This window comes from Thermobia domestica, chromosome 2 (assembly GCF_964235325.1).
Source record: "Thermobia domestica chromosome 2, izTheDome1.hap1.1, whole genome shotgun sequence".
Lineage (NCBI taxonomy): Eukaryota > Metazoa > Arthropoda > Insecta > Zygentoma > Lepismatidae > Thermobia > Thermobia domestica.
The window spans coordinates 48,881,962-48,901,243 of record NC_137455.1 but is presented as its reverse complement, the minus strand read 5'-3'; the positions used below and the strand labels follow the sequence as shown (position 1 = coordinate 48,901,243).

Sequence of the window (19,282 nt, the reverse complement as noted above, 5' to 3'; positions counted from 1 at the left end):
GAAATGCAGAGGTCTTATTAAACGCTTGCAGAGACATGGGTTTAGAAGTAAATGCAGAGAAAACTAATTACATGGAAGTTCGTTGGGATCATAATACTGCAAATTATGGATGTGTTAAAATATCAAATAATACTTTCGACAAAGTGGATGCTTTCAAATATCTAGAATCAATATTAACAGACCAAAATTATATTCACGAAGAAATTAAATACCAGGGAATTCGTGTTATTATTCAGTTTAAAATCTTTTGTCATCGCGAATTCTGTCGAGAAATTTGAAACTTAAAATATATAAAACGATAATCATGCCTGTTGTTCTATTTGGTTGCGAAACATTGTCGCTTACTCTAAGGAAAGAACGCAGACTGAAAGAATATGGGAACAAGATCTTGAGACGAATATTCGGACCTAACAGGAACGGTAATAGGGAATGGCGGGAACTGCATAATTTATACAGTTTACCAAACATTGCTCGGGTCATCAATTCTAGGAGGCTCAAAGGGCAGGTTATGTAGCCAGAAGGAAGAAAGTAGGAACGCTTTTAAAGTTTTAACTGGAAATCCAAACAGAAACCGTCCATTAGGAAGACCAAGGAGCAGATGGGAGGGCAGTATTAAAATGGATCTCGCAGAGATAGGAATACAAAGTAGAAACTGGATCCAGTTGGCTAAGGACAGAGATCAATGAAAAGCTTTTGTCAACACGGCATTGAACCTCCGGGTTTCATGGACCATAGAGTGAGTGTGTGTGTGAATGAGTTAGTACATAATATCTCGAACTCAGAGAGGGAACTGCTCCCTCAGAAATGATATCTCACCTCCGTTTGTGCAATCGGTATCTAGTACAGCCATGTCTTTTCCAAACAAATACCACTGTGTACATTTTGTATTTATGTTGTTCGTTCCTAATATTTCTACGTACGAGAATTACGATTCAGCTTCCACGTCGGATATTTGAGTTGTTGAGGTGATATTCGTTTAGCGTCCCTTTCAGCAGCGAGCAGAGCCGTAGCTAGAGATTTCGGCGCCCGGGGCGAAGTAGAATTCGGCGCCCCTACACTCAACTTACCAATCATTATATATATATATATAAGCAAAACAGCTTTTGTTGTTATTGTTGTTATGCTATGTTGAATTTTTATTAATCTTTTTGGAACGACCATCGCAAAAACCAAACACGATCATTATGTACCTTTTTCAAATAGGGTCTAAGAGTTGTTTTCAAGAGTGTTATTTTGGACTTTTTTGTTAAACTTGTTAAAACTACCTTTGGTTACTACTAATACTACTAAAAGTTACTACTATTTACAACGTTTCGTAGTAACGATAAGAAATGAAATTTCAATACATTTAGACTATGTTCTTTTAATCGTTCGAAATGGGTGACAGTATTAATTGCCAGTAATAATTGTAAACTATTTAATTTTATTCTGTATGTGACGACATCAATAGCATTTTAATTTCGATCTTTTTACGGTAAAAATATTTTGTGAAATGTAATGGAAATTCAGAAGGAGCCTTCTTTGTGAATTTCTAAATATTGATCGATGGAGATGAAGAATATGTTCAATGTTTGTACTTAAAATCCAAAATATACTTTGGCTACTACATATGTCTGAAATTATAGTAATTATTTAGTACTTAATTTCTTAATGAATGAAAGTTCCGAATTTAAGGTACTTAATATTAATTAACATATTAAAATACACTAACACGTACATTTATAAAGAATGTGTGTATGTAGATAGATAAAAACATCACACAACTAAACACGTATGCAGAAAATAATATACTGCGATACAAAAAGTTTATGAAAAAATGAACCCAATAAATTCCTCCAAATTGGAGGCATTTGATATGTCAATGGAATTTTAAAATAAATCATAGGTAGTGACTAGTGTCTGAAAAAGTCGAACTTCCTTGGGATAAGCCCCTATTCTACAACTGCTTGAAGTTCGAAAATGTTATTGTTCCCCTTCGTTACCTTTATTTTTAATATTCCCGCGCAAGCAGCAGCTTGAATGTCCCTACACTCTTCTCACTTTCATACCTTCATTCTCACCATCTCACACTGGGCCCAAACCAGGCAATTCTCAGCAAAAACTCGAAAAATGAAGTAAAAGATTGACTTGATATGATTTGAATGAAAGCTTAATAGTGTACACATAAGATAGTGTGCAGGAAAAGAAGTGATAGCAGTTTACAATGAACTCATGGGACGTGTAAATTTGGTTATCCGCCGAAGCCGGAGAGGCGCTGCTTAGCGACAGAAGATAGGAAATTGACTTTGAATGCGACTATTCCTACATTGCGTGTAGATATTCAGTGGCTGGTAAACATGGTGACACGACCGACATGTATGTATCGTTTTGTATATTTAGAATGTTGATGTGATGTGTCAATAGTCATATTTGCAATGATGCTAATATCATTATCATATCCCTATGATAATCTCCTACTTAATATCATATTTGGAAAATGCTGTGATACTGAAAGCATATAAACTATGGTCAAGCGATAGAATGGCGTTTTATTAGAAAATATGGCATATACGAATGTCTGTGATTTTTTAATATGCCGTAGCGGAAACATTGTTCTTACTATGCAAAGAGAACACCTGAACATATTTGCACTTTTGGGAAATATAGCGCATGAAAATGTTTGAAGAAAACCGCATTCTGGATGCAATGCTGCTTTTGAATTTAGCTGGGATGAATGTGAGAGTAAGTGTTAGGTTATTAGACGTGTGATCCCCATGCACGCAGTGACGAAGTTGAATATAGGTGGATTCTGAGAATTTTGCCCCCAGACCTCGTTGGGGGTTTCGCCTCCAGGACCCATCTTGTTTCCAACATCTAGTCATACTTCTCTGGCATTCACCAACAGAACTAAACTCTAGTCAAATATATTTGATTAATGGTGGTGACATTTTGAAACGCCAATGCTAAACAATCTATGGACCATAAGGTAGAACCATATTAAAAATGGTGTTGATCAATTTAGTATTGTGTTTTTTTGTGATGCGTGCACAGAAGTGACATTGGAATCAACTGTAATGAGCCTCCGCTCGCTCCAGCTGAGAATGTTCCAATCAAGCCCTGAAATGAGCTCAAGTAATGCACGATTCAATATATAAAACAAACTGAACAAGTTACTGATGCTTGTAAATCATAATATGTTTAATATATCTGATAATATATCCATATCGAGAACTTGTGATGAGATAATTTTTATGTATTGAAGCGTCCTTGCATCTTCATTGTCATAACGAATCCTCCACAAGTTTGAAATAATTTTGAGAAGCAAGAACTTTTCTTCAATTTTATTACTCTTCAGTTGTAAAATGAATAAGTACACTTTTTCCTCGTAAATTGCCAAATCAAAGCATATTGCCCACGCGTTTGTTTATGCCAATCATATAATCTGTTATATAATTTAGGCGCGAATATAAGGAATAGACCTATTTCCTTTTATGATGTAAAACATTATGCTTTTGATGAAATAATGTCGAAATAACATTATTGTAGCCACTGCACACACCGAACTAATAGGTTTTCTTTCAATTTTCTGCTTCATATTGCGAATTCTTATTTTTGCCAAGAATTCAGTGCTTTGGCCCCACTGTGCGTCATGATTAATCCGATTGGGTAGATAAAAGAAAAAAAAAACGTTTTGAACTAAGCAAACTCATCGCTGTTAAATACCGAACACGACTTTGATTCTTTCTGATTTTAAAAATGCTCCTGCATCAGTGGCGTATTTAAGGGGCTTCCGGGCTTAACCCCCTCCCGAAATCTTACTTATTATAGTAAAGTATATGAAATATCTTGCAGAATTTTCACATTTTCAGGCAAAGCCCCACCCGAAAGTTAGCAAAGCCCCCGAAACAAAATCGTAAATACGCCACTGTCCTGCATACACTATAAGTCATTATTCGGGACCTTGTATACCACATGTTATTAAGAAATCATCTATAATAAACCCTTTAAGTAATAAGTAAAAACTTATGACTTATTTAAAATTTTGGATTGCGAGCGAAGCGAGCAAGAAAATTTTTAAGAAATCTGCGTATTTCGTTGATAACCGACAGCAATATTGATCTAATAGGGCGCCAATACTTTCTGGGGGCGACTCGTATTTTACTCATGTCCAACACCACTTTTTCTTTCTCCTCGCTCGTTCGGCGCCCCCTTGCTATCAGCGCGCCCCGCTGGCCCTCCCTTAGCTACGGCTCTGGCAGCGAGCTATATGAGACGTGGACCTAGTGAATAACGTGGAATCCGAACCACATGAGCTACCGCCGGGAATCGAACTCGGGTCTCCCACGCAAAAGGCGCGTACTCGGATATTTGCCTCCGGCATGAAGAGTATGTCCATTTCCTGTGAACATACCCTTACGCCGCCACTGTTCCTCATTGATTTATACCTGAATCGAATCTCCAGGTCCAATAATGCACTATTTCCTTTGACCCGACCTTTCTCCGACAATTCGTTCTCTCGTTCTCGGTCGTTTGTATTAGTCAATCGCAGTTTCGGCGGCCTATAGCTCGGGATTGTTGCATTTCCGAAATAGGGATCCGTCTCTCGAAGTGTTTTGTGTCCTTTTCCGGTAAGTTTTACCCAATGACAGCCGCTGCATTTCATGCTCCTGGAAGCTCTGTCTGATACAGCCAAGCGAAAAAGTTCTCGATCCAATTTTGCAGTTGTTTTTATTTTCTGCCACACCGTTCTCATTCAGAATACATACCATGCTCTTCTTACTTAAGATAGTATGATGTATACCTAGAAATTTGGCGATTTGTTTACTTGAGTAGCCCTCACTTCGCAGTGTCAGAATTCGTCTTTGTTTACAAAGGTTTGTGTCACACACTTTTCTCATATTTCGAGATTCTAGGGAATAATGAGGTTTTTCAACATCTTAAAATGTACTTGAAGCACTTCCGTTTACAACGTAAACAAAAGAAATATTCAATAATACGTAATTTTTTATTAAAATTTCGCTTTACACCGCTCCATAAGAGCAAACAAAACAAGCATTTTAAGTGTCAAGCACACTCATATTGAGTACAGAGACACTAAACTAAGAGCTTCTGAATTATTGTAACGCAAAATACTGCTCTGACCGTCCCCAAACTTAAAGGTTGTTGGAAACACCAAGTAAATACCAGTATGTCACGGAATGGCTTATTTAAATAGTAAATATAATGAAACTCTTGTGATTACTCTGAGTGGTGCTTTTTTATTTTTTTATTTTTTTTTGGTGACAGACTGTATACCCTTCCCTCCCTCCCCCAAGTTGTGGGCCTGAGCTTGAATTTAAACAGCATTGGAAGTGTCACTGTTCATTTCAGCGACCCCGAATATTATGGATTCGACACTAATATCGGTCATTTTCGATCATTTTTAAATATCTCCCTCTTCCCTAAGTTGTACCGTCGAAGTGAAATTATAAAAATCGTCCCAGGCTCGTATCTTATCTATGTTGAAAATTTCATTGAGATTGGTGGTCTGGTTCAAGAGTTAAGTCACAAACGTGGTCACTTTCATTTTTATTTATTTTTATATAACTCCCCCTTCCCTAAGTTGCACTGTCAAAGTGAAATGATAAAAAATAATCCCAGGCACGAACCTCATTTGTGTGGCAAATTTGATCGAGTTCGGTCGCGTAGTTAAAGAGGTATTAATTTCTATTTATAGATCTCTCTCTCTCTCGCGCGCGCGCGCGAATAACACTAAGGCCCGTTTCCTGAAGAAACCAAGGTAGTCAGAAACATGAAACCTTTTGTATCCTTCAAGGGACATAAAAGACAACATTATGCTGATATGAAAATCGCCCCATGAGGTGCGCTCAAGAGGGTTACGGGGGCTAACTATAAACATTTAAATAGCAACCCCTATCGTGTGGTACTTCGTTTGAAAGCTAGTGACGTGTAGAGACCAGTTCACTGGCGTCTCTGGCATGTAAAATTAGGGGGGGGCATCGAAGAAAGTTTATTTGTTATTCTGTCGTTAGTAAATAAATTAAATTAGAATGAAATATTGAATATTTTGTACTTCAAAATATTGGGGGGGACGCGAACCCCTCGTCCCCCCGCCAGACGCCTATGGACCAGTTCTGGAAACTGCTTGTCGCTATCGTGTCTCTATCCATCATGGCGGCCATCCGTAAGTACGGTCGAAGTACTACTTGTTACCCCTCGTAACTTCCTTAGGCCCCCCTCATGGGGGATTTTCCTTTTTAGCATAATGTTGTCTTTTGTGTCCCTTCAAGGTTACTTAAGGTTTCATGCTTCTATTGGCCTTGGGTTCTTCAGGAGACGGGCCTTAGTGTTATGCGTGGAACGCACTATTATATATATATATATATATATATATATATATATATATATATATATATATATATATATATATATATATATATATATATATATATAGAGAGAGAGAGAGAGAGATTAGTAATGTTTTACAAAATATATATGCTAATCCATACTGTATATTCTAATACTTGTTATTAGACAGTTTGCTAGAAATGCGAAGCGCTTCCAGAAAGTAAGTTTCCCTAGAGCGATAAACACAAAGAGACAATGACCGTGAAACATTTATTGGCACAGATACAGAAAAGATGACACTACTTTTCAATGTGTTCAGCACCGGAGTGCGGACTCTTGTCATATCGTGTATATGTTCACGTATAATTCCATATCACATAGACCTAATAGACCTATATATATATATATATATATATATATATATATATATATATATATATATATATATATATATATATATATATATATATATTTGTTTACGCGTGTTTTGTAGGCCGACTCATTTTAAAGGAAGTTAGTGTTCTATCTTCAGTTTAGGTGTCTAACTCAAGTACTGGGGTAACGATAAAGTGGAAAAATTAAAAAGAAAAATAACCGACTTCAAAAATGCACTAAAAGCACAAAATAAAAACGTATATTAAAAAATATTAACCGATTTCAATGAAAGCTGTAAAAAATAGAAAACAATAAAGCGCTTAAAACCAGAAAATATTCATTACTATTAACTATTTAAAAAATAAATCTGTGCCAAGTAAAAAAAAAATGCTCAATATAAAACTGATTTGGATAGTAACTTTATGAGACACTAATTTGTTTGACTTGGCAAAGACCAATTTTTTTTTATAGTTAACAGTAATAAATTATTTTCAGACATTAATGTCTTTATTATTATTTTCTGTTTTCTAATGCTTTTGTTGAAGTCGGTTAATATATATATATCTATATATATATTAAAAATAAATATTTGGCTCGATTGAAACTCTTCAACTAAGATGATCTGACATAAGCTTTACTCAAATATGAAATCTTTGAGTTTTACGTCCCACGGTTATGCCGGTTAGATTAAAGGAGACGGTGATGATGAGAAATGAATGAAATAGTGGAATGAAGAAAGTGGAAGAAGGAAACGGGAGAACCCCGAGAAAACCCACGCATACGGTGTTTGTAAATCACTTCACTTGGCGCGAGCTGGGATCGAACCAAGGACCCCACCAGGTGAACGCTCTACCACTGAGCCACTGAGACCTCAAGCATTACTCAAAGATATTAAACTATGATATAAATACACGAAGGCTATTTTACAAACAGTATATACTTTTGAAACGCCAATCAACTTCTAAATTGTCTGTACACATGCTTTTTTAAAAAAGAAAAAAAACTACATAGACACTTTCATAATGCTATCAGTCAGCTGACGTAATGTTAACTTGTTCAAGGATTTTCATTAACCTTTAATGCGAAGTCCAAATATTATTCGCTAAAGAACTCAACTTATCTTATTTATGATGTTTTATACATTCAGAATTCAATCCTATAAAATTAGTTGCTAAGTGTAAAGTTCTACTACGCTTCAAATAAACAAAAGTAGACTTAGGTAATATAACAGCAATTAAAATGACACCTGAAAAGACACTTTAATTTTTTTCATTATCATCTTTATTGTTTTCAACTTCTATTAATATGATTAAAAAAACAATACTATCATTTCCGACCAATCAATGACAAAATAATTTCCTGAAACAGATATTGGAGTCGAAAATGTGAATTGAGCTCACAATACAAACTTAACTAAGAAAATTATTTAGTTACACATAGTTCTGGGCTTTACCGGCGTCTATGGCCTTAAGCCGCCACGTACGAGGGATAACATTCCTCGGCGAGCACACTACCCGGGGAGGAGAGGAATGGGTAAGGAAGGAAGCGGCCTGGGACCTATGTAAAGTACCATTCCGGAATTTGCCTGGTGTGAATGAGGAAAACTCAGGAAAACCTTACCCAGAATGGTTGGCCTGAGAATGATAATACACCTTTCTGACCGAGTGTCTCCACTGGGAATCGAGTCCGGAACCGCTCGCACCAAAGGCGAGAACATTAGTGACTACGCTGCGCGGGGTCACTTACGCAAGAAAAGATTCAATAAAAAGTCATATTGAAAGTACTAGGTATCTTACCAATATTTAGAAAGAATACGTTACTTTACTATATAGTGAAACGAGGTAGGGACCTCGTTAAGTTTTATATCTCAAATATGAAACTTTTGAAACACAAAATGAAATGTTTAATAAATGTGACTTTTGTTACACATACAAATAAAACCGATATTCTCATGAACAAGGACAAAAATTTGATTTTAAAAAGTCTTAAAAAACGAAACGTGTATTTTCTTCAACTAAAGAACTATGAAGAGAATTTCATTTCTCTTAACGCGAAGCGAACTATTATTAAAAGGAATTATATAGATGCATTTGATTATGTAATATCACAGAGTATTGTAAAACGTACCAGAACTTTGCGTTGAGAAATTGTAATATTTTCTCTTCTAAATATTACAAATGTTCTGAGAAATATGAAGAATTCCTCGATCCTTAAAGCATATTTCTATATTTCATATTATGCTAAAAATAAGTAGTTATTACATGAGAATGTAGCACGTGGATATTCAGTGAATTCTCAGCTAACATGGAACGTAATAAAGCTGTGCTATACAAAATTACTGTCAATCCTTACATTCTTCTTTCAAAAACGGCCTATTTGCTCTTGAAAATTGATATATCAACACAATACAATATTGAAGGAACTTATTTAACTTTCCAACGCAGTTTTTTTAGTACATAAAAGATGTCTTAATTTAAAACAGCCAGTGTGACACTAACAACGTGCTATTCAACGAGGAACTTGTAGAAACAATAACAAAATACAATACCAAGCAAATGCCGCGATAGTACCTTATACACAGGTCCCGGACCGCTTCCTTTCTTCTCCTTTCCCCTCATAACGTGTTCGCCGAGGGAAGTCATCCCTCATATATGACGGACTTAAGGCCATATATACCAATAATGCTATGACCTATGTACAAATAAAATAAATAATTTCCTTCCCTAAATTTATGTCAGGTATATTATTTAACTTATATTATTTACATCAATTTTTATTTTCGACCCCAATATCTGTTTCAGATTTTTTAAAATGTTATCAATTGGATGGAAGTGGTAAAGTAAAGTATGGTAATTTGTAAGTAATGCTAAGTACCTATATATAATTCTAACTTTTTTTTTTTTTTTTTGTATTTTTGGAATATTTGTTCCCTAAATGTATTGTAATGTTTAATGAATAACTTAAAAAAAAAACATTATATTAAGTTTTCATATTAAAGATGGGAGATGATATCGAATTTTTAACACAATAATACTTTGAGGACTCATATAAGAGTAGGAATGGCCATGTGGCCTAAATGATGAAGTAGAAAATGAAGTAGGCGAGGATGATAAAGGGTTTAGTATTCTTCGGGATGAGTTTGAGAAAGTTATATCCGAGATAGGGAATGAAAAGGCAACCGTGATAGATAATATATCAATCGAGTTCATTAAGAATATGAGAGACAAGGGCAGAAAGAATTGTTCCCATTGTGCAATGAAATACAGGAAACAGGAAATGGCCAAAAGACTTCCTGAGGACGCTCATGATACAGATAGCTAAGAAATCGAACCCAAAGAGATTTATAGAACTATTAGTCTCATTTCTCATGCAGCAAAAATTTTGCTTCGAAATCTGGGCACAAGGTTGTGTGGAAGAACAAATGAAGTTGAAGAGGAAAAGTTCGGTTTTAGGAGAGGTAAAGGTACAATAGATAATCAGGTAATCAGTGGAAAGTTAATAGAAAAGGAAAGACGTATATCTTGTATTTATTGATCTAGAAAAATCTTTCGACCGCGCTAATCAACTGAGAATTATTGTTGCAAGTTCTAAAGCAGGTTGGGTTGTAATGGAAAGATAGAAGACTCACAACAAATTTACAGATGAACCAACAAGCAAGTATTAGAAAAGAGGAAGAAATAACAGAGGAGAATGAAATTGAAAGGAGAGTTCGACAGGGGTGTTGTCTCTTTCCAAAATTATTTAATATCTATCTAGGAGAGAGAGTATAAAAAAAAGTGGCTACATAATGAAGACCGCATATCGGTAGAAGGTAGGATGATTAGGTGTATACGGTTTGCAGATAATATGGCCCTTGTTGCAGAGTTTAAAAACACAATAAGATGTTAGAAAACTTGAGAAAGGACTAAGCCATGGTGATTGGAACGAAGCGGACGGTGTCAAATATAGAAGTAAGAGGGGAGAAAATAGAACAAATGACTAGTTTTCGATACCTCGGTAGTATTATTAGTGATTATATGAAATGCAAACATGATATAAAAGCAAAGTAGGAATGGCGAAGAAGTATTTAGCAGGAAGAGAAGTCTATTTTGTGGGTCCTTGAATAAAGGGTTGAAAAAAAGATTCATAAAACTTCATGTGAAGTAATGTAATGTATGGGGCAGAAACATGCACATTAAACAAAAGCAATGAAAAACGACTGGAAGCTTTCAAAATGTGGATGTGGAGAAGGATGGAGAGTATTAGCTGGGTCGAGAAGAAAACGATTGAGAGGGCATTAGAAATGGTGGGGAGAAAGGATCAATGCAAGAGTAATAAAAAAGAAGAAAAATCGTTCGGGACATTGGCTGAGGAGTTGTATCACAAGGGCCGAAGAAGGCTACAGTTCATGGACAGTATAAAAACAGAGAAAATGTACAAGATGATGAAGAGGTTATCTGAAGACCGTGGAGTACGAAAGCTTCTCAGCTGCAGCAAGTGACCTGCCAATAATGGCAGCATACCCATGATAATGAGGACGAGGAAAATAAGGTTTAGAAATCTAAACTGTATACGTCACATTTTATTTTTAACATGAAGCATTTCATAACAAGTTGAAAAGATTTTTGAGGCCCTTGTTAGTCAAGAAATGTTAGGAATCACTTGCTTAAACCACATCTCAATTGGATCATGTCTGTTTTATCCGTAATTCTCAATAAATATTCAATACAGTGTATTAAATATTTAGCAGGTCAGAACCTACCGATAATCTCACTGCACTGACTATCCACGATCACTAAGTATCAGCAACCTATATATCAGTCTTTCATATCGTTCAGCTTAAAGAAATACAGGCGGGAAAGCTAGAATGAAGAAAAGGATAAATCTATTCTTGACCAAAAGAAAAGAAGATACACCTTTTAAGTATCTATCTTTGATAAATATTCAATAACGACGCAACATCAGAATATTCTTTTATAAAAAATGAAACATTTTTAGGAATCATATGTAAGCAGCACGAGTTTTCACGTAGAAGCTGGAATCAGCAACAGTGTTAATACATTGCGATTCAAATAATTAACAACAACTCAACCACAACAAGCGGTTTAGAATTCAAATATGTTTTGAACTACTATTATATGTATATATAGAAAAAAAACTGGTGACACCTGAATAGTAGACCGCCTGCATTGTGACAAACTGATGCACTGAACCGTTGGAAACTACTAAGCTTATCTTCTACATAAGCTTTAGAAAAAAATTTATAGCTACGCAAAATACGTCAAACCGTATATACGGATACTGAAGAAGATAAAACGTCAGAAACAAATTAGGTCACTCATCACGCCTCTGTGAACTCTTGGCTTTGTTGATAACTTTTAAGTGCGTGTTGAATTCTGCTCTGATCTACATTAATAGCTCTTGGTGACTCTTACAGTAACAACAAATTTATATTTTACGCAACATAATAAAATACGTATCTCTTGAAGTGATCCAGGTGTTAACAAACAAAACAAACAAACAAACAAAAACTATCACAATTTTCAAAACTGCATCATAATGGAAAAGGTACTTACTTGACAGGGTTAAGGTTAGCTTTAGTACACAGGATTATATGTCGTAATTTGGGCCTCGAATTTGTGAAAATTCCATTCTGGAAGGCTAAGTATTACTGTTATTCTGTGTTATTCGTGAAACCTGGCTTGTAAAAGCACGAAGTTTGGTTATGGAGAGATTTTGATGCACAATGGAAATATTACGTTATGTTCCACGAATTTATTAATTCCAGTTCGAAGGAATAGTGAAGTGAGGAATTTAAATATTATTACGAGTATTAGGCTATGATAGCCCACTCCACATTTGAAATTTTCGATAGAAGTGAATTATGGTTTGCGATTTATTAACCTTAATTGGACATGGTCACAGGAGCTTCAGATATATGCTCGAGAATTTATTGAAGCGTTAGACGATTTGTAAATCAAGGCCAGGTGAAGTAATAATAATAAGAGACTTCCATGTTGTATAATCGCAGTATTTTATGTTTTTATAATGTAATAAATCTTATTTAGCTTGAATTCTTGGCCTCCAGTCACTTCATGCGTAAAACTACATTTCGCTCAGTGTTGTGTAAACGATTTCAGGTCTAAATCCAGTTGACGGTTACTCACTTGTATGAGACCTATCTTCGTTGCCAAGGGTACAGAACTAAATGATGATTGCTTGTCCTTACGCATATATTGTAAGAAAGACATCTGTGACCTCCGGAAGGTACGGCGAGGGATAGCTGAATCCCAACGTGAACGACGGGAATTACTCTAGAGTGGGTAACCCATGTCTTTGTTAGTTCAAGTTGGCAGCAAAGAACTGGACTCATATGCTTCGGCGTTAACTAGGAAAAAGCAATACTATTACAGGTTTGTGTAACCTAGTTTCCCCTATTTGAGTTGTTCCTGGGGTACAGGTAACTACTGCAAACTACTATCCGGTTCGTTGATTCCCGATGAAAAGATTTTAGTAGGTTACATAATGATGGATCCCCACAACTGGTCGTTTTGGTCGGTGACGGGCTGAGCTGGCCAGTGACAAAAAAGTGTCACCGAGTGTCTGTCGGTTTAATAGCCACAGCACGCAACACACAAAATCACACGCAGGTCACAATGATCAAAATTGTCAATATAATAATGTAATTTCTCTCTCCCATATTTCAGTATGCTTTGACCATCATATCATCTCCAAACAAGATTTCGAGATAAGGGGTGGACTGAAACATCTCATCAAGATTTAAATAAAATGAAAACTGCTTCCCAATCAGGATTTGAACTTACGAGCCTTCGATAAATACAACTGTTTACCGAGAATTCAAAAATTAGTATCCTATAACGTGTAATACTGGGATATCAGATTTCAGATAGATAACATGACAAGACAATTGATTTTTCGTGTGATTGAACATCGTTTACTAGTATCGATTATCTTTATATATATATATACAGTAAAACCTGTCTTCAACGGACCCTTTATTAAACGGAAAACTGTCTTAAACGGAAATATTTCACGATCCCATGAATTTTGGAGAACAAAACGTGTAAATCTCCCTTCATTAAGCGGAAACTGTGTTACGCGGACAACGGAAAGAAAAATAAACATTTAACGGAAAATTCTGAGTTCCGGACTACAGCGTTTAAAAGATGTTTAGACATTCTGTGAGACATATACATTACACTGTCTGCGATAAAATGTTCGTTCTTTTGTTAAATATTTCTGGACAGTGTTGACCTTCCCCAACCACTACTCATATTGACCCCCACAAATTGTCCTTAATCCCCGCAACTTAATCAAGAATCATACGGAATGTCGGAAAGAAGAAAGCGAGATAGAGGAAGAAGAGGAATACGATACCGAGTTCCAAGAAGAGTGTAGAATAAATACATATCAAGATTCTGTCAGAAGTTTAAAGGAACTGGAAAAATTTGCCTTACGAAAAAATGATTCTGATTCACTTAGTATAATTTCTCAGGCTAAAGTGTATGCGGAAAGTCAAGCAGCCAAGCAGCAATGTACACAGAAACCCCTGCTTGGCTATTAGAAAAATAAAGAAAACGTGTGCATAGCATATTTTGTACTCATTTTATTTTATTTTATTATTATTATTATTATTATTATTTTGTATTTATTCGTAGAAGAAAGAAGTACTGTAATCGAACAATGTACGTACAGCAATATTTTTTCCAAATATGCCCCTTTATAAGCATGTAATTTTTTTTTTAAAGAAAGGAAAGGTCTACCTCCACTAAGCGGAAACCTGACTTTAACGGAAATTTTTGCAAGTCCCGCTCGACTCCTCTAAAGACAGGTTTCACTGTGTATATATATACCGTTCAAAAGTATTTTAACACCCACATTGATAAATACAATGGTTCTGATGGAGTTAGATTAAATAAAACTGTCTCATCTTTAGGAAATATATATAAATATTTTTCACGTTAGAGTCCGAAAAGAAGAGGGAATTGTAAAAATAGGGCTATGGGTAAGTCGAAATAAAGGGGGTAGTTTCTGCACCTTCCCAACATTGAACTCATTCTGAAGTCCACTGATGAACTGCTACAGGAATTTCAACATGTCATCGTTGAGCATTTGAATGATGTAGCGACTAGATCCAGAGACTATTTCCCTCCATCAGATTCAGAAAACTCGTGAATAAGAGAACTCTTCGAATATTATGTGAAAATTTTGTCGGAGGAAGAGCAAGATGAACTGGTTCATGTTACTTGTAACGAGTCATTTATTTATTTAAAAAAAAAAAAAATGTACACTTGATCAGTTTTGGGTTCAGATATTTTCTGAGTGAGACAATAGTCGTATTTGTCTACTTGTATTTTGTACCACATATCTTTGTAAACATTCCAATACTTTGTTTTCAAAATAATAATCAAAAGAAGAAGAAGAACTGAAATCGTCTGAATGTTGAACACAATTTAAGGGTAAAAGTAGCAAATATTGAACTAAATGTGGAGAGTTGTCTTAAACAAAAAGAGGTTTCATTTTTTTTATGACACAGATTCTAGTATATACTGTATATCGTATGTTTATATCATAAATAAAAGTTGGTACGTTAATTATTAATATTGCTACGTACCTCTCAACCACTACGCAAATATCAACATTTAAAAGTGCTTGGTCGTAGCTTAACTTAAAAATTTAAAAAAAAAAAAAGAGTTGACGGTTCTGAAGTAATTGGAAATCCTGGCATAGATAACTAATTATAGGTTATTTAATATTTAAGCTGATAAATTTAGTTCGTTGGCCTGTAGAATGTAGGTATTTCAAACTCAGGCACCGCCCGAAGATCTAACAATCTTAGTTTCAGTTCCTTTGTAAATGTTATCTTTTGCCGACTCTAATTAGGTTCTTCTCAGCCAATGTACAGGGTTTCCTGATATTTATTGGGGCACATTCTCGTCATGATCACTAGCATACAAAAAACTGATGTGTAAAAAAGTCAATATCGTACAAGTGTAGCCAGGAAAAAGAACATTAATATCTAGTATATTTAATTCAGTGATGTTAAAGCTAAAAATATTAGAACAGTCTTAACTGTACTAGGGGCGGATCCAGGACCGGTTTCTGGGGGGAGGGGCGGTGGGTTGTCATACTGTCAGTTAGAGCTACTTTTAAGAGCTCCAAAGTCTGGGACGGGTTTTATTTATATATATAAAATTTAAAAAGTTTCCTCTTCTGGGGGGGGGGCGATTGCCCCCCCCCTGGATCCGCCCCTGAGCTGTACTACTTTTATAAAATATGGTAATTATCGGACAATTTTCACGTTTTGTAGTAGGTATAAGTCTATGAGGAAATATTTCTGCTAAAGGATAAACAGATTGCCTTGTAGCGTTATCATTTTATTATTATTTTATTCGTTTGGTCGATTGGTTGTGTATACAGTTTTCAAAAGGCGTATATAACAGGTCTATATAACATTATCTGTTATCTGCACAAGAAGTACCTATCATTAACCTTGGAAATCTATTAAGTATTCCTCTTAATAGATAATCTCTATAATTATCTATTAAGTATTTAGTCTGTATATCTGATGATTAGATAACACAGAACATCGCACTTGAATGATTTAACTTCGTCATAGTCAATAAATATAAATACTGTATGTATGTTACTTTATTGGATACTTTCAAATATCTAGGATCAATATTAACAGACCAAAACTATATCTACAAAGAAATTAAATGTCAACTGAAAGGAAAGAATTCGTGATATTCAGTTCAAAATATTTTATCGACGCGAATTCCGTTGAGGAATGTGAAGCTTCAATATATATATATATAACTATAATCATAGCTGTTGTATTGTATGATTGCGAAATATGGTCACTTACTCTGAGAGAAGAGCGCAGATTGAAGGTATTTCAGAATTAAAATCCTGAGACGAATATTTGGACCCAAGGGGAACGGAAATGGGGAATAGCGGAATATCGTTTACCAAACAGTTAGGGTAATCAAGCCTAAGAGGCTCAGGCGGATAGGTCATGTAGCCAGAATAGAAGAAAATAGGAACGCTTTCAAAATTTTAACTCGAAACTCAATCAGAAAAAGACCATTAGGAAGACCTAGGCGCAGATAGGAGGACAATATTAAAATGGATCTCGCAGAAATAGGAATACACAGTTAAGTACAGTTGGCTAAGGGCAGTAGTCAATGGAGAGCTTTTGTGAACACAGCATTCAACCTCAGGGTTCCGTAGACCATAAAGTTTGTCAATTATGTATGTTATGAAGAAATAAAATCTATGATGTCAACACAACGTAGTACGAAGGGAAGCAAATACGCGTGCCAATTTTCAGCAGTGCAGATTGTGCCAAATTTATTCGTAAAGATGATAAAAATTATTTATTATTAACAATAATAATAATAATAATGCCTGTGTTTAGATTTTTATGCCATTGATATGCCCTTTTAATACTAATTTGGGAATATTGAATCCAATGAAACTATTTTAAAAGATATTCATCTATGGGGTCATAAAGAAGACCTAAAAGTTGGGATCTTTGAAGTATTTATGTCAATGGTAAAAGTGCCTACACTTAAATAATTTTTAATTGCTCTTGTAATAATAATTTTAGGATGCTGAATCCTCATCATCAAATTAGTATTAAAAAAGCATATCATTAGCATAAAAATCGGCACATCAATGGTACTTAATTGCTCTTTTAATACTAATTTGAGGATTAAGCATCCTGTCAAATAAGTATTAAAAGGGTATATCAATGGTATGAACATATCAGTCTATGGGATCGCGAGAAAAATGACTTCAAAAATTGGATCTTCGAAGTACCGCTAATGCGAATGATAAAAGTATTCACGCTTGAATGCATTTCTAATTAAACTTCTTATATTAATTTGTGGACGTTGAATCCAGTGGAGCTACTTAAAAAATATGCGCCCATGGGAATGATAGAAAAATGATCTCAAACTCGGGCTAAAAGCAAATATACCATAATTCCTCCAATTTTGATGAAAATTCTTCTCGTGGTTCCATCAACGGATATGTTTGAAAATAGTTCCGTTGGATTAGTACAAAAAGGACAATTAGAAATTTATTGAAGCATGGGCACTTTTACTATTGGCATAAGCGATACCTCAAAGATCCAATTTTTAGGCAATTTTTCTCCTGACTTCATGGACGGATATGTTTTAAAATAATTTCTTGGATTCAGCATCCTCAAATTATTATAAAAAGAGCAATTAGAAATTTATAAAACAAGACGAGAAAAGAGTTTTGAGAAACGAGATGAAATGAGAAAGAATTCTTCGAGATTCGAGAAGTGACAACCTTTTCTTGTCTCGTGGACAATATACACGAAAAGTTTCTCCGGGTACGTTCTGTAGAGAAATGACAATGTAAATTGGCCACCCTGATTAAATATGATTTCTCCTCCTGGATTATTCTCTACTGAGTTACCTCAAATCTCAGGTCTAAACAATTCGTGAACTGAAGGAGGACATTGAATGCACCATTTCGAATTTACCGCGCGTATGTGCGCAAAAGTGGTGGAAAATTGAACCTTCGAATCTGTTTCACTCATTGAAGCAGACTACACGAACGACATTACTTTCGAAACATAATGCCATTGATTGCCTTTCACACTAATAAACAAAATATTCATTATCGCTTGCGGTTTTCATTCTGTATCATTTTAAAGTTCTGGCTTTCTTTTCGGTAAATTCTTTGTCCAATCTTTTAGTAGCTAATGTTCATAATGGATGAAACATTACTTTCCATCAACTAAGCTATGGTTTTGTTACAGAAGTGAAATTAGCTGTATCTTGTGGGTGGAAATATGTTTACATCAGGGATGCAAATAAACAACAACATTTTAATCATCCAAGAAAAAAGCTACTAGCCCACATCCCACAATAGAAATCATTTACTTACCTTCGGTATGATATTAAATACTCGCCCGCACCGATGAACCACTTACCCCCCCCCCCCCGACTGCTTATTTGTATCCCTGGTTCACATATTCTAGGTACGCGAAAAATACTTAGAAAATAATTCCATTGGATTCAGGATCCTCGATTAGTACAAAACGTGTAATTAGAAATATATTGAACCATGGACACTTCTATTATTGACATAAGCAATACGTCAAAGATCGCAATTTTGAGGTAATTTTTCTCCTGACCCGATGGACGAACATGTTTTAAAATAACGTCATTGGATTCAGCATCTTCAAATTGGTATTAGAAGCGCAATTAGAAACTTATCCGTGTGAACACGTTTTATGATCTTTGTGTTAGTTTTTTGTTTCAAACAAGACGAGGAAGGAGTTTGGTTATGGAGGCAGAACCCATTATCAGGAAAAATTTTGTTGTTACTTATTCAGGTGTTCTATAATGTTAAATAACTACGAAGGTTAGACAAAAGACAGGCCTTTATATTTATTCAATATAGAAGTATATGCAGGAGAATGTTATTTATAAAGATACGAGGTTGATTTATTTTGAAGAAGTACGAAAATACGAAATATGGGGTTTAATTTTAACCTGTGTTTTCTGACGATGTATTGTGACTTGGGACTGAAGTGATC

At 35.2% G+C, this 19,282-nt stretch overlaps 1 protein-coding gene across 2 annotated transcripts in view; it reads right to left on the bottom strand.

The window, feature by feature from the left end:
• The window catches only part of neb (kinesin family member nebbish), a 194,969-nt gene that overhangs the window by 56,583 nt on the left and 119,104 nt on the right, over positions 1-19,282 (bottom strand). The gene's annotated exons all lie outside the window — the stretch shown is intronic.